We start from the raw sequence: 17,557 nt of genomic DNA, 5'->3' as shown, positions 1-17,557 counted from the left end.
TATTTCGCATCACATTCCGGTTACACTGCATCCCACAGGTGCCTTTTAGCTACTACGTCATCTGTCTACTACAAGTAACTAAATTTAGTATGGAGATTGACGGTCTACATTAGTTACTTGTCGTTGGTTCAGTGCAGGAAATATGTATAAAAATAAAAAACCTAATTAGCTACTAGTTAATAATGGATCCTTACGCAATGCTAGTAATGAAGTAAAAATTCTTTATTATCAAGGTCTAAAGGTTAACTGGAAGAGATCCCTGAAAGGGATAAGTACAATTCAGAGTTTTACTACTACTAACTGCTACTACTACTACTACCATAGAGTAACTTATACTAGAGTGGTACTGTCGTAGTAAATTTTGTAACCCCAGTAAATTCACTGCCATCTGTCGACACACTTTAAAACTAAACATGAAGATTTATAAAAATACGATAAAATGTATTTAAATATGGAACAATGATTTTTTTATTTGCATTAATTATTTTTATATGATTTTGACCCATGTTCTTTCACTGATATTGGATAAAATTATAAATAACAAACGAAACCGTCAACGCCCTATATACGAGAGTAGGCCAAAACTAGTGGCGCCATCTGTTCGAGAATCAAATTTTCGTGATTTTCGAGGCACGTTTTTTCCTTAGACTGTATCCATCTATTACGGAGTTATATCTATCTTTGATTATATATATCTTTAGTACCAACATATTCTTATATTGTTTTATTTTAGGTTACCAAGATTATTTTTAATTTAGCGATGATTTTTTATTAAAAAATTTGAACAAATTTAAAAGCAAGATTGACATGCGCCATTGTCAAATACCTTTTCCCCTCACTAGCTCGGAAAGTTGTCGTTTATCTTTCAATACAAGGGGGGAAAAATGCGTTTTATCCACTAGTGGGGAAAGTAATTTGACCTTGGATGGAGCGTGTTTAAGTAGCTTGACAGATAACAAAACGTAAAACGCTCATGATAATGGTTCGTTCGATATTAATTATCATTAAATAAATGGTTTGAGAATCTAATAAAAAATACCAAATTTAGCTTTATTTAACGATTTTCTGTCATAAACCTTAAAATTCCATAAGAAACGTTTGTTTTTTTATAATGATGTTAAATATAATTCTGAACGCACAAGTTGAGTCGATGCAATTTCAAAACGCATCGTTGACATTTCATACGTCAGAAATGTCAACATTGTCAACAATTTTTTTACTTAAAACCTTTTCTCACCGACTCGCGTAAAAATACATAACTTCCAGAGTTTTCTGTTATAATATCGTAAAGAAATGAGTGATTCCAGTGATGAAGATGATCTAACGCCTGTGGATGTTGCACTTTCCTCGCTATAGTGAGGTGAAAAGTTTTGTGTTACACACGGGCGCAAATGTATTTTACTTCTCGTGTGTTGAAACACTCGCTACGCTCAGGATTCTATTTTAGAACCACTCGCTACGCTCAGGATTCTATTTTAGAACCACTCGCTTCGCTCGTGGTTCACCTATAGAATCCTTTCGCTTGCTCGTGTTTCAATTCAACACTCGCGGGTAAAATACAACTTTGCACCCTTGTATAACAAATAACTATTTTTTTAAATATGTTGTTGCATTCAAGTGTTATTAAAAACAATTAAAATAAAAACTAACTGATTACTGATTACACAAACTACCTTTAGCAAAACCTCACATGTCTCCCTAAAATCCCTGTAGCAGTAACAGGGCGTGGTGAAGAAGTGAAGGAGAGACATACAAAAATACATACACTCGTCATAGCACATTACCCCACCTCACCTCGTCAATCCGTTAATGAGTGATTACAATTGACACGTTTAAGTTTTTATGTAACTACTTATAAAACAAAATTACATAAGTATGTTTATAAAAAAAATATTTGATTAGTTATATCACATAACTTGTTAAAATGACCTAACCCCCCAAAAGCCAAGCAGCGGACTCCCTCCCTGCCAGTCGCAGACCGCGCGCCGACGCACGCGCAACTCTCCTCTCCTGCGCAGCTCCGCTAGACGATGCATTTTTATGGAGAAAATGTGATTCAGTCAACGTTCGGTTGTTAGAATATTTTTGTTATTGTGACTGTTTTGAAACTGTGTGTGGAATTGTGAATTTTGTGGAGTTTTTAATAAGGTATTTATGGTTTTTTTTTTTTTTTTTTAAGGCTACCAGTATACATTAAAATATATAATACACATATATTCATGTTTGTAACGTCAAATATATTTACCAAGACAAGAACAGCTAGATCGACTACATAGTTCAGCGATTTAATTTAATTCAGCTGCGTTAGATGTCGTTTCTTTAAAAAAAACTTGCTTCTGCGAAATATGATGATAAAATTTTAGATACAAACTGGAAAATAAAAACGTATTAAACGATGGTATAAAAATGTTACGACATTATGACTGCTTCCGAGCACCCAAATCAAGTTTTAAGGACTACCATTGAGCATTCAATAAAAAAACGGGTAAAAAAAAGATAATAACATGGTGTTGCATCCATAGAAAAACGAACAAATTTCTCAGTAGTAATAATCTAAAAACCAGGACAGGTATTAGTGTAAGTAACAATTCTTTGGTCCAAAATTACAATACATATTTTTAGGGTAAAAGGTACAAAAGGAACCCTTATGGTGCGACTCTCTCCGTCCGTCTGTCTATCACATTGCTAAATATCTCGAGAACTACTTAAGCTATCGATTTGAAATTTGGAATAGTTATACACAACGCTAACCCAAACACATTGCAAGTTTTTTTGATTTATCAGTCAATAAATTTATCGAATCGATTATTAATTATGCAAAATAACCAAAATAAAGAGGGGGCAAAGTTTCAAAATCTAATTACCAGGTCATGTGGGATATCATTTGAAAAAGCTCAAATTGAACATTACAAAACTATTTTTCTGGCATCCGGGCAAATACTAGCTATTATCTAAATAAATAATTTATGATTTCAATTCAATTCAATTCAATCTTTATTTGCAACCAAGTAGATACAGTTTACACAAATACACATGCAACTTAATGCTAGGTACATACATAACTACTAGGACCAGGACCAGGACCACTAGGACTAGGATTTGTGATCAATAACCTTATATATCGCTACCTTCCACACACCGGAACACATAAGCTATATTTAGCAGTCGAGAAGTATGGAGCTTCTCGACCACTTTCACTTTCGGTTCAAGGGCGTGGCGCCGGCACCTGCCACACTGTCAGCAACTGGACACTATCGAAAAACATTGGATTTCATCTGGGTAAATGTGGTCTAAGACGAACTGCCGGTAGGCCTCCAACGAGATGGAGCGACGACCTGGTGAAGGTCGCGGGAATTCGGTGGTTGCGAGCGGCATAGGATCGGTCGGACTGGCGAGCCTTGGGGGAGGCCTATGTCCAGCAGTGGACGTCTATCGGCTGACATGATGATGATGATGATGAAATGTGGTCTAGGTTAGCGAAACAAAAGAAGAGATGATGCAGGCGTCTAATCAGAAATTAAGGAAACATGAGTCGTCCTTATATTACTACAACTCACTTACTTACTGTGACGCGACGACCCGAAGTGGATCTTGGCCTCCGACACCATAGACCGCCATGCTACTCTGTCCAAAGCCGTTTCTGTCCAGTCGACGGCGCCGAGTTCGCTGAGGTCTTTCTGCACTTCGTCTCTCCAGCGGTACCTAGGGCGTCCAGACGGTCTTCGGTCACTTGGTACTCCAGAGTACGCCCTCCAGACCGCGCGATCTTCCCCCATCCGGACTACCCGAGCCATCGGAACCTGGCGGCTTTCGTTTCTCCAATGATGTTCGGCTCGGACACCAGACTACAACTCGACGTACAAATAAATTAAATTTGTCTTTGTGAGTTTTTGTTTCTGGTTTTCCTGCCTTGCACAGCTAAAGTACGGAATGAACTGTCGCCTGCGGTATTTCCAGACCGAAACGACCTTTAATCCTTCAAGAAAAGAGCTTACTCCCATCTTAAAACAGCAACACACATGCAACTTGCAAGACCTCTGTACGGTAATTGCTCACCATCAAGCGATTCGTCTACTCGTTTGTCTTATTTATCATAAAAAACCGGCCAAGTGCGAGTTGGACTCGCGCACCGAGGGTTACGTACTTTTTAGTATTTGTTGTTATAACGGCAGCAGAAATACATCATCTGTGAAAATTTCAACTGTCTAGCTATCACGGTTTATGAGATACAGTCTGGTGACAGACAGACAGACGGACAGACGGACAGCGAAGTCTTAGTAATAGGGTCCCGTTTTTACCCTTTGGGTACGGAACCCTAAAAACAGCTAGATTGACGAATATTTTACTCGGTAACCCACGACAAATAACTCTATACACTACGTATAAGAAAAACTCGATAGCTGCAACTGCTGCAAGACTGGTCGGCCGGATTATTTAAATAACACTTGCCTATTAAACCAACTCGGCATTTACAGCCAAATTATGCAAATCAAATCTGTTACTGTCAAAAATAACCGATAGTCGAATTAAATACAGTTAAAAATCGAAAGTGTCCATACAGCCTAATGTTGCGTAAACAGTAATTAGTTACACAATATATCGTTATAGTAATAGGTAATAACGCTAATAATAACGAGAGCTTATTAATAAGTTATAGAAAGTTTCGGAAGGCCGGGGATTGTGTGATGGTTCTGGTGGAATTCGATTTGGACGCAAGTTTGATGAAATTGGAGTAAATATTTTGCGACGTTAGGGATCGGCAAATTGAGGCTCACAAGCCGCATGCGGCTCTTTGAAGATACAATTGCGTCTCTTTTAAAAGTTACACAAAAAGTTATGACGAGTTCTTAGACAACTGAAAACAAAACTTGTGGCTCTTTGAGCTACATATTATTGCTGATTTTTGCTGCGTTTGGCTCTTTATCATAAAGTATGCCAATTTAACCCCTTGGCCGCCCCTGGGGGTTGTGCGGGAACGAAATAACAGCACACAGTCCCCGTTAGGCACCAACAGACCATTAGTCAAAATTGTTAAATGCTGTAGAAGTAAGCATTTTTGACTTATAATAAATAAATAAATAAATAAATAAATAAAATAAAATCATTTATTTCGACCAACTTAGGATCATATCACATTACATTGGGACATTACATTAAATAATAAAATTATAAAATTATAGCAAAGTTAAAATTAACATTAAAATTAAATTAATTAATAAAATCATAAATATTACTTAAAATCTAACCTAAACAATAACGCCCGGTCGAGCCTTAGGAAGGCTTGGACACCAGCACGTGAATCATCTGACAGTGATTCAAGTACTGGCAATCAAACCTCTCCGCAAACGCCCTCAAGATGCCGCTGGAACTAGCCCGCACTCTGCGCACCAGGGATGTGCAGCGTTTCCTCATTGTAGCGTAAAAACAGTCTACCCTGGCCTCCGCGAACATCCCCGACGCACTACAAAAACGAGGTAGTCCCATCAGCATCCTGAAGGCGTTGTTATATTGTATACGAAGAGCGTTGTACTGTTTTTGCGTATAGCACGCCCACAGACTTGCAGTGTAAAAGGTAGTACAGAATGCTCTAAAAAGAATCTTTTTCACCTCAATGGAGCAACTAACAAATCTGCGGGCCACCATATTCGCTCTAACACACAACGCTCTCCGTTCTCTTTCTATGTCAGCATCATCTTTCAAGTCAGCGGTTACTACATGCCCAAGGTATTTGGATCGGTTCAGTCAAAATTGGTAACATTATTATAGTCACCTACAGCAACTAACTATAGTTGAGAGTTTTGATTCGCTAGTTAGGCAGAGGCAGACCGAGAAAGAGATGGCGGGACGATTTGGATGCATTCCAGCGGGATTGGCGGGATCTTGCTCAGCACAGGGAGGATTGGAAAGGAAGAGGGCCTTTGCCCAGCAGTGGGACACACACATAGGCTAATAAAATAAAAAAATAAAAAGTTAGGTACTAGTAGGTATTATCTCAGATGATCGGATCATGAAACTTGTTACGTCAATATTTGTAAATCGTGAATCTTTAAATCGAAATCATTTTCGAGTTCGTGTAAGCTAACTTTATTTTGAACATAACAAAGTGAGGTGGTGTCATTATAGACGTCATATTTTCATAGAAATTTGACATTAATGATGACATTGCCACACTTTGTCATTGCAAATGCCATGTTGAGTTAGAGTTAGACCAAGATAAGTCTGCAACGATTTTGATAGCACACGCAGTGCGTTATTTTAAACGTCAAATTTCTATGAAATTATGACGTAAAGATATCACTTGCACTGCGACGTGTGCTATCAAAATCGTTGCAGACTGGGGCCCGTTTATCAAAAGCTTGTAGCTTGTAATACAAGCGGATGTCACTTTTTGACAGCTTTTGTTAGAAAGGGACTTCCACTTGTATTACAAGCTACAATTAGACCAGCTAGGGCCCGTTTATCAAAAGCTTGTAGCTTGTAATACAAGCGAAAGTCCCTTTTTAAAGGCTTTTGTTAGAAAGGGACCTCCACTTGTATTACAAGTTACAAGCTTTTTATAAACGGGCCCCTGTGCCCTGTTTATCAAAAGCTTGTAGCTTGTAATACAAGTGGAAGTCCCTTTCTAACAAAAGCTGTCAAAAAGTGAGTTCCGCTTGTATTACAAGCTACAAGCTTTTGATAAACATGGCACTGGTCTTGGTCTATCTCTAGCTTGCTCGATCGGACTTTAGTGGTGTTTTAGTACAATTCTCATATCAGTAAGATTTATTGGAAAGTGGCTGGACATTTGTGAGATAATCGATGTGTTTTGATTGTCACTAACAGTCATAGATTACGGGAAAATTGTTGAAGAGAAAATGGTCACTGGGTTGACATTTATTGATTTCCAACACATATCACGTATCGAATAATTGCAGAATGCTAGTAGGTATTCGATAGTTTATACGGTATAAGACATGATGTGACTTTAAGAAATTCTATAATTGGTACACTTAAGTAGGTACTGTAAGTTCCTTAAAGAATTAAAGATACTCCGAACAGTACTAAGCGAGAAACAGTTACGCTTAATATACCTTATACTTCTAAACTGTTTATCATAAAAATATTTAAAAAAAAAGTGATTCTCACAATGAGCTCTTTCATTTGATATGTAACACGATATAGTTTAAAAAACTTAATTTTTTAATTTTCTCATTTATACTCCAAAAGTGGCCCCCATGTTTAAAATTCATTTGTTTACGTTACATGTTCATCTATGGGTCACAAACTTACATATGTGTACTAAATTTCAACTTAATTTGTCCACTTTCGGAGCTAAAATAGGCTGTGACCCTGTGACAGACGATTTTCTCAGACAGGCAGACGCACGAGTGATCCTATAAGGGTTCCGTTTTTTAATATAATGCGAAGCGAGAGCGCCGACTCGACCTTGTTCGGATTAACCTTCGCGGTCGAATAAGCATAATTCCATCAATAATTCATGGCTTCTCTCGCCAGATGGTTCCGGGTTTCTAAATATTTGCAGCGAAGAAAGTCCGGATGACGGGTGTTAGGTGTTAGGTAACCGTGTAGGTGCGAAGAGACTGTCACAATACAACGTTAACAAGTATGTTGACAGAGGTGCCTGACATCGGCTTTGTATGCCTGCGGATATATTCGGTAATTGAATTCGACTTTTTGCTCTGCCTGATTAAAACTTATAAGCAAATATTATACAGTGTGTAAATTCAGTCATAATTTTAATTAACTTTTGATTGAATTTACTGATATATGATTACACGGATCATCATCATCATCATCATCATGTCAGCCGATAGACGTCCACTGCTGGACATAGGCCTCCCCCAAGGCTCGCCACTCCGACCGATCCTGTATCGCTCGCAACCACCGAATTCCCACGACCTTCACCAGGTCGTCGCTCCACCTCGTTGGAGGCCTACCGGCAGTTCGTCTTCCGAACCTTCCGGCCCCACCGGCCATCAGTTCTGCGAGCAATGTGCCCGTATTGGATTGACACACTAGATAATTTTGAAATCTGAGGAACACAAACTAATTCGCAGACGTTATTAATAAGTACCTAAATGTTTTGGGTCTCTGAATCCATTTTTTTGGTTTTTTAGTTTATTGCCTGGTGGAACCCAAAACTCGAATTTGCATAAAACACAGTCTACTTAACTGTTTTTGTAATAGATATTGGTGGAATACAAGGACAACGTAGAAAATTAAAGAAAACAGATGTGGTGACAGAGTTTTGTACACAGAAATAGAAAAATATAAATATTTTTATTCGTAAACACGAACAAAACAAAAAATAGTATAAGAAAAACGTACAAAGAAGAAAGTGCCACGAATTGGCCTCATCATCTCAGCATGTTAATGGCAAATCCCAGCGCTGATCTTCCGATGAGACAATCAAGTGAGGAGTATCACGGCAGGTAACAAGTAACAAAAATACACAAAATAATTCTAGAAAGGGTCGAGTTAAAATACTGTACAGGGTTGTCATCATCATCATCATCATCATCATCATATCAGCCTTCTATCGCCCACTGCTGAGCATAGGCCTCTCCTCGCGTACGCCACTTATCCCGGTCCTGAGCCAATCTCATCCAGAAGTGACCCGCAGTCTTCCGAATGTCGTCCACCCAACGAGCCAACGGACGCCAGGCACTCCTTTCGTCTGAAAGCGGCCACCATTCCGTTAACATTTTGGCCCACCTGCCATCACTCTGTCTGGCAACATGTCCCGCCCAGCTCCATTTAAGTTTGGTAATGACCAAAGATAGATATAACTCCGTAATAGATGGATACAGTCTAAGGAAAAATAGTGCCTCGAAAATCACGAAAATTTGATTCTCGATCAGAGGGCGCCACTAGTTTTGGCCTACACTCGTATAGAGGGCGTTGACGGTTTCGTTTGTTATTTATAATTTTAACGCATATCAGTTAAAGAACATGGGTCAAAATCATAAAAATAATTAATGCAAATAAAAAAAAACATTTATCCATATTTAAATACATTTTATCGTATTTTTATAAATATTTATTTTTAGTTTTAAAGTGTGTCGACAGATGGCAGTGAATTTACTGGGGTTACAAAATTTACTATGACAGTACCGCTCTAGTATAAGTTACTCTATGGTAATGACGTATCCGTATCAGGGTTGTGAACCCTATTTACACCTCAGAATAATGACTAAAGCATAGAAGTCGGGCAAAAATGCTTCGCAAATATGTATACCCGTACTTTACTTCCTTACGAATTAGATAATGTGCCGAAAAGAGATGCATATATGCTTGTTATTTCTCATTTACGTACGGTGTCATAAGTTTGATAATTTTCTAGGGATGTAACTGTGTCGACTTTTTATATCGATAAATTATGCATAAGTTTATGTGCCGTGTAAAAGAATAATCACGAAAATGGCAAATTGATAATAGTCTGGCTAATGAAAGTTGAACCTGAAAAAACGCGGCAATTTCAAGAAATCTGTAGCAGGCGGCTCGTTGAAATGAAATGAAATAAAATGCGTGGAATACAAGGATTACATAACTTTTATACTTTTTATAATTTACATATACTAAAAATCATTAAAAAGTATAAAAATTATGCAATCCTTGGAATCAAAGAGTCGCCTGATATGAGGATTAATGCATGTACCTAATATAGCTTTTATCTCATTTGCAGTCTACCACTCAGAACCGTCTAACTATACCTCTCGTTTTTTTATCATTAGAAAGAAGGCGAGCGATCTTAACGTGTCGTTTTATCGAAAAACACTTTGAAAATAAGTCACAACAAATATAATATACGATCATTTACATACTTTTGCTTTCATTTTCATAAGTAAAATAAAAAAACTTGTCAATAAAAAGACACGTGGAAATGGTTTACCGTTTTTTCTAATGCTAAAAGACTAAGTATAGTTTCTAGTCATGTACAGCCAGCTGCAGAGAAAAGGCACCCCCCTGCATACAAAGTTCTGTAAATTAGTATGGACGTGGGGTACCTTTTCTCTGCAGCTGACTGTACCAAATAGGAAATGAAAAAAAAAACGTTCGTGTAATATATTTTTTTTATTTAATAATAGGGAATATTACGCGAAACTCGGCGTAGGTGGCGCCACTATCACAATCTGAGGGTCTATCGCGAAACAAGAAAATCGAACTTTCGTTATCTAACATCTCTGTCACTCTTGCGTATTCGAGCGATAAAGAAGCAGCTAGATAACGAAATTTCGGATTCGAGTTTTCCGGTAGGTCCCCTGAAAACTTGTCAAAAACCTGTTAAAGGTACAGTATGAATAAGTTACTCTACGGTGCACTAAAAAGCTAGTGCTGCACTCTGGTGGCAGAACATTGCAGTAATATCCCCTATTCCTCGTCCTTTGGAAATCTGAAATAAAAAGTTGAGTTTTGTGACCAACAATATTAATAAAAGGAGCATTCATCAATGATCATTAATATCTTTTTTATTAGGGTTCCGTACCCAAAGGGTAAAAACGGGACCTTATTACTAATACTTCGCTGTCCGTCTGTCTGTCACCAGGCTGTATCTCATGAACCGAGTTGCCGCTATAACAACAAATACTAAAAAGTACGGTCCCCTTGGTGCGCCCGTCCGACGCGCACTTGACCGGTTTTTAGTATTAAACTATAGTCTGGCAAACACAATCTGTCAGTAAGTAAGAACAAAGAAAACTATAGGTACAGTCGAAGGCAAAAATATCGATCCAGACAAATGTCTTAAAAATATGTGAACACGATTTTATTGTCTGAGCGTACACATATTTTTGACTTTGGGAATGTATATATATTTATGCCCTTGACTGATTCATCAATTAAAATGAGACAGTCCTGGGCCAAACTATAAGAAAGCTGTAAATGTCGATAGGTTATTGATCTGAGGTCGATACATCACTATGCCAAAAATATAACCTTTCATACTTAGCAGAAAAGTTCGAAAATATATGCAAAAATCTATATAGACTTGAATGCAAGTAATAATTACATAAACAACATATCGATTTCTATGTTTAGGGTCAGGTCCTATGAATTAATTTCTTCAAAATTGAGCAAAACTCACCGATTAAAGGTTATCGGTTCGTGCGTATTTTCTTTTCTTCCTGTATGCGATTTACAGCCCTCGATCATACAAGACATTATCACAAAGGGAACTTCAAACCATTACAAATAAAAACTCAGCACGTTTTCCAACAATCTTTCAGGAATAGCAACAATATAATTAAAATAAACCAAGATGACCGCTGAAACATCCCGAAATATTTCAACTAAAATAATACGACTATGTCAAGTTGTTACAGTTGTCACCTACCTGTGAAATAACGAACATATATTTTATTTGGCTGGATTATATTATAGAACCACATAGGACCATTTGACATTTCTCTCAGTTTATCTTATGACAATACTGAAAAAAACGAAAGAACTTGCGGATTGTTGTCTCACTCACTCATAGACAAAAAGTAATAACGTGTTGTGAATACGATATCTTTTACCAAGCTTTTATTTTTGCCCGGCTTCTTTGCTTTAGTCATTATTCTGAGATTTACACTTAAATAAGTGAAACGGATACCGAACTATTGTCGTAAATATGAGATGTTATCACAACTAGAAGTGGCTGTTGTAAATGTTGTAATATTGACAGTAGCGAGAAAGCTAAGGCCGCTTTGTAACTCAATTTACAGGTTGAGTGTTACCTCAACTCTCTCATTTTAAACGTATTACTTGGTATTACCAAAGATAGATATAACTCCGTATTATATCCTCATTGGTATTACTTAATCATAACCACCTTAATCTTACCGATATTTCATTTAATTTTTTAAGCCGCTTAATTGTTTTGTTAGGCTAAATGTATGTCCGTGCCTGTTTTTGTGTTTGTGCTAACACCGGAGAAAAATATTTATGAGAGAAATGTATTTATTTTTTACTCTACCGCAGCCTAGGTTGCGCTTCATTTATTTTGCGCTGTAGGTATTTTATTCTTATTATTATAGCCTTTACTTCCATATTCTTTCTTATTGTTTATTTTTTGTATTTTTGAGCAAGTTATTTTATTTGTCTTTATGGATCCCTCTCTGGGTGAAGGCCTCCTCCAGTTTTTTCTGCTTTCCGCTGTAGGCTGTAGGTATAGAGCAGAAAAAAATATACTCGAAAAAATGCAAAAATATGAAAAAAAATCGGTCAGTGCTCTAAGAACTCCGATTTATAACTAGGAAAAGACGTATACCATAGAGGTACAATAATATAGAGATGAAATATGGGAGAGGGGCCAGATGACCGAACGTGATGCACTTATGGAACTTTCAGTAGGAGTACTAGCAGAGAAAGCGCTATTATTGTTTGGCCTTGTCACAGTCCCACTTTTTTTTATTCCTCACCGTAAATTTCATATGGTTTATGGTGGGTTACAAGTTACAAATAACATGATCAAATTACGTGGGTTGTTTTCAATATGTTGTCAGGAATATTAAAACGTGTTTTTAATTTTGTCGCATTGCGTATGTTCTGTCCCTCACGTCACGCGTATAGGTCTTCTATATAATACTAGTTCTATGACGCATACCTACTTTTTACCCCGGAATTTATCAAATCGGAATTCTAGGGAGAAGGGGGTAAGGTCCTAACACGAGTGTATGTTTATAAATTTAGGGTTTTTTCTCTCTACTCCGTTTTGGTGCGTTGTGCGCAGCGTTTAAGATAAGCTTTGAAGTCCCGGTAGGCGTATTTAGCACATGAGAGGCGCGACAGTATATCGCCCGCGAGTTAGAGTACCCGTCTTTTCCTAACTGCGGGTAATCTATCTCGCGGGCGAGATACCCCGAGAGAGCCCGGCTGCTGATAAATTCGATGCCATTATCGGATAGTAATTAGGGTTGTTGACCTAAGAATGTAAATATTCAAGCAGATCGCACGCAGTCGCGGAAGCATTTCCACGCGGGCGACGCTGGCGCAGCGCAGGTATGCCGCTGACGCGCGCATCTCGTCGCACGCGATCGTACGAGTATCTAGCGCACTGGGGCACGAGTGTCCATTGTTGCACGTTTCACGACAAAAAGGTTATTCGAAATTTCTTTGTCGGCCTCTCTATCGCTCGAATGTGCAAGAGCGATAGAGAAACAGATAACGTTTTTCTATTTTTCTAAGTAGGCTCTCGATCTGTACTATGGTGACAAACAAATCGAAACGAAATATTCCTTTGTTCTCATAGAAGCATTTTTTTTATGTAGAGAATATATTGTCTCTTGTATCTTAGAAAATGTACGTTTCAGTAGACCATGATGACGCAGTGTTGCCTGATGGTCACAAATGTCACAATTTTCATCTTCTTTGACATGTACGACAATATTCGTGACTTATGGTTCGGCCGCACTTGGCAGGTCTTCTTTTTATTTTATAATGCAAGGACAAAAATTAATAAAATATGACTTAATAGACCTGCGGCCGTAACACGGTCGCATTTTTATCACCTGTCATCATGCCTGTCACGTTCTAACAAGTATGTAAGTGCGAAAGTGACAGGCATAGCGACAGACGATAAAAAAGCAACCCTGCTCAGCTTCTGGCAATACTGATGACGTTAGCGTCCGATTTGCTTGGAAGTGGAAACGCAGCACAGATCATTAACCGCGCGTTTCTCTGCGTGCCCACTGCTGGGAAACCGCTTGTGGACTGGACGATACCCTGTGGACTGTGGACATGTTACATTTGGTGATGCTGCGGACTGAACTTTACAAATCACAGCTAATAATTTACTTATTAATATGAGTGTATTGACTTCTTCCATTGGGTTACGCTTCTGCGGGATAAATGATGCATTAATACAAATACCTAATTATTATGTTTATGACCAATAACTATTACCCCGTGGACTTCCATTTGATGACACTTTTGAGGGCTGAATATCTTATGCTGGGAGTTAGGATTAATAATAATAATAAATATTAAATATTATAGGACATTCTTACACAGATTGACTAAGTCTCACGGTAAGCCCAAGGAGGCTTGTGTTATGGGTACTCAGACAACGATATATAAAATATATAAATACTTAAATACATAGAAAACACCCATGACTCAGGAGCAAATATCTGTGCTCATCACACAAATAAATGCCCTTACCGGGATTCGAACCCAGGACCATCGGCTTCACAGGCAGGGTCACTACCCACTAGGCCAGACCGGTCGTTAATGTCATAATATATGTACGGACTTCGTTATGGAAACCTTACGGAGTGATACAAAATTGGTTAAGATAATTTCAGTACTTTGAAAGTGATTTCTTGTATTTGGACTGGACCAGATCGGTAATTTCGCATATAAAAGCACTAAGCCAAATCCGACAACGTTTTCGGCTCGCTTTCTGTCAATTACACGAATTACCACCTAACCAACTAAACAAACAGCACAATGGAACGTTCACTAATTCGTTAATTGATTCCATACAACGTAATGTCCGGCAAAAAGTAAAAATCGATGGAGTCGACGACCGCGCCCAAATCAAACAGCTGGTACACTCGGCTGCGTTGTTAACATGATTAGTCATTCATTTAAACATAATTGCACAATTATTAGTTTACAAAATATAATCTATTAATGAATAAATATAGCTATATATCTACTTAAAAATTAAATTAATGTTAAATATATTAGTTAATAATCTTCAAATCATGGAATTAATGGCAATATGCATTGTTGAAGTAAAACGTCTTTAGGCGCGGCTAGAGGGTAACTCAGATTTTTTTCTGAGTAGTGACACACACACAATAGGACACACGTCAAAGTGCCAACATAGCGATAAACGTCAAAGAAATTTTACTTCAATCGTGCGTAAAAATTACACGCACACACTTTTTTTTATTAGTATGTAGGACATGTATTTTGGCATCTGATAGGACTGATACATACGCTCTAAACTTGTATTTCATTTTCAGGTTATATTTAAATTAAATAAATTAAATAATTATTTATTTCAGAAATTCAATTTCCATAATATATTAGTAACTTATTCTATTAACACTTAACATATTTAAGCTTTAACATCCGCAATTAGAGACAAATCACCACGTTCCAAAATTTGCAGGAAACACAAAATTAGTAGGTATATCATCAGATCTGTTGATAAAAGCATTCATTTCTGTTAGTGAATTATATCAACCAAAATCGTTCCTGTTCCGGTTTTAGCCGGCGACAAGAATTTAGAAATTTGCTGTCATTCTGGGAAAAAGACAAACTGCATAAAATCATCAAATAATTTGCTGTAGCCATCCATTTCTCCCAATTTTTGTCAAAATGTTATAAGCGTCCTTCAGATTATTAGTCTTGGTTTTTGAGTCTTACTGTACAGGTTTTTTGTAAACTTTCGCTGGACCGGTCGGACTTTCATCGACTTTTGTTTCTCGTCCGTTGCGCAAACGTTACTCAACTGGCCTTACGGCAACTCGGCCTGGGGACCGACCCGACACGCCTGCGCAAGGGATCCGGATCGTAAACATGCATTCTTCAGGTCAGTCATTACCTGCTACGTCATCAACGAATTATTACATTCCAACAACTGCACGGTTACTGATGCATCCATATTGCGAGAACTTAAAGTTTCCTCGCGACTGTCTTCCGAGTATCTAGTATCTACCTACGAAAAGTCCTTGAATACTTCGGTCACATTTGCAAGGTTAGACAGTGGCGACATTGTGACTGCCAAAGTAGGTGGGAAAAGGCCTCGTGACCAGATCCGCACCGCTCTTAGTTCATATGGCCCTCGAAACCGCCAGACAGAAAAAGATGGAAAAATATCGTGCGAGAGAAAGTGATGCAGAAGGGAGGTCACGACCCTCAATACTGAGGAATACGATGCAAGGAGGAGGAATTACAACAGATACGCGGGCTATGTCAACGTTAGCTCCCTTGATAAATGCTCCGTTGCGACAAGAACGTTCAATCCGGGACTTAATTTATCAAGGAGATTGACAGTGACATCGCTCGCGTCAACGCTGCTCAGTTGTCGTCGTTACTTTGCCTCTTATCACCAAACAAGCATAAAGGGCACTGACTATCAATGGGCCCCTTTAAACATCGATGGAGCATTTTGTCATATTCTTGAGTCAAATCAAGTCAATCAATCTTTAAGTAGTATGGCTCCATCGATACTGTCGATGATTTCGCCAACGTCAAAGTGGGATCCACGTGGGATCGAATTAATATTTCTTGATTTTCTTCTGCCAGTGTACGGTAAATAAAATTATGGGCCTCTAGGGCTCTAGCCAGACACGGTTAGGTAGAAATACCAAATGCTCTTAGAGCACGACGTTGTTCGGTAGTTATTGTTGTTATTGTCTCGTAAAACCGATAGCTGGATTTTACGAGAAGCACGTGGACTACCGGCCGTTGACTCCAAAATGGTGGTTAAACACGCTTTGAGATTAATTCTCCATTCACTGCACACTACCAAATTATATTACTGTATAATAAAGCTATCGATATTACACTAAACAATTTTAATGAGCAACAAACAAAGGAATTAATCACGAGGCTACTATCAAGATGGCGTTCGAACCGGAAGTCTAAATCAAGTCTCCGTCTAAGTCAAAGAACAACATTGTTGTATCGATTATTTTATTACCTTCATTTAACGCATGTGCAACATGTTCGCAATCGCAATCAGGCATTACTATCGACGGATGATTACCGCGATCGCTTTAATTTAGCGATTAATCGCTAAGCCGGATTGTTGCGCACTGACACGGATCGCGGCTTTCGCGATTCCTTTATTATGACATGAGCTTTACATGGCATACATAATTATTACACTGTAAGAACACGCGAATGAGGAGGTGCTAAGAAGAGTGAGTGAAAGAAGAGCTATTCTGAACACTATTGCAAATAGACGCGGGAAAATGATTGGACACTTAATACGACACGACTACTTCTTTAAAACTATCCTGGAGGGGCGGATAGGAAGGAAGCGGGGTAGAGGAAAACCCAGACGCAGCTTTTTAGATCAAGTGAAAGAAAAAGTAGGGGTCGTGTCGTATCAAAAAGTCAAAGAGCTGGCGCGGGATAGGGAAAGCTGGAAGATACTCCACCGACAAGAGAATAACTCTTAAGTTAATGATGATGATGAAGAACACGCCACGCATGTATAAAACTACATAAAAACACGTCGTCTGAGTCCAAAATAACTTTGCACCGACTTGGACTTAACAAAGTAAAATTATAAACGTCATATGTTCATAGTTAATGAGGGCTGACGCGTATGAATTCTCCGCTAGGGGCGCTAGTGTAGATGGTGGTCTTTTCCATAGTTCGAAATGTCAAATGTCACTTGTCACTTCAATGACTGACAGCTGTTCTTTAGTCTTTTGGACCACCATCAACAGAGGCGCCAACTGGTGGGCAAAAAAACGATAGCCCTCATTGACAACAATGATGACATTGCTACACTTTGTCATTGCAAATGCCATGCAGTGTATGTTAGCTTGGTCCGACTCGACCTAATGTCAGTAATGTCATTCCATGTCAAAATTGTCACATGATA

General features: G+C 38.3%; 2 protein-coding genes across 2 annotated transcripts in view; one reads left to right on the top strand and one right to left on the bottom strand.

Moving 5' to 3' along the window:
• Positions 1–1,963: 1,963 nt before the first annotated feature.
• LOC134754746 (mucin-2) overlaps positions 1,964–17,557 on the top strand; it is a 77,429-nt gene continuing 61,835 nt past the window's right edge. The window contains exon 1 of the mRNA XM_063691090.1: positions 1,964–2,148. The gene's annotated coding sequence lies outside the window, so the exon portion shown is untranslated. The remainder of the gene's footprint in view (positions 2,149–17,557) is intronic.
• LOC134755104 (uncharacterized) overlaps positions 8,506–17,557 on the bottom strand; it is a 74,321-nt gene continuing 65,269 nt past the window's right edge. The window contains exon 2 of the mRNA XM_063691584.1: positions 8,506–8,754. The gene's annotated coding sequence lies outside the window, so the exon portion shown is untranslated. The remainder of the gene's footprint in view (positions 8,755–17,557) is intronic.

The sequence above is a fragment of the Cydia strobilella genome, chromosome 2 (genome assembly GCF_947568885.1).
Source record: "Cydia strobilella chromosome 2, ilCydStro3.1, whole genome shotgun sequence".
Classification (NCBI taxonomy): Eukaryota; Metazoa; Arthropoda; class Insecta; order Lepidoptera; family Tortricidae; genus Cydia; species Cydia strobilella.
This window is presented reverse-complemented; position numbering and strand designations above follow the sequence as displayed.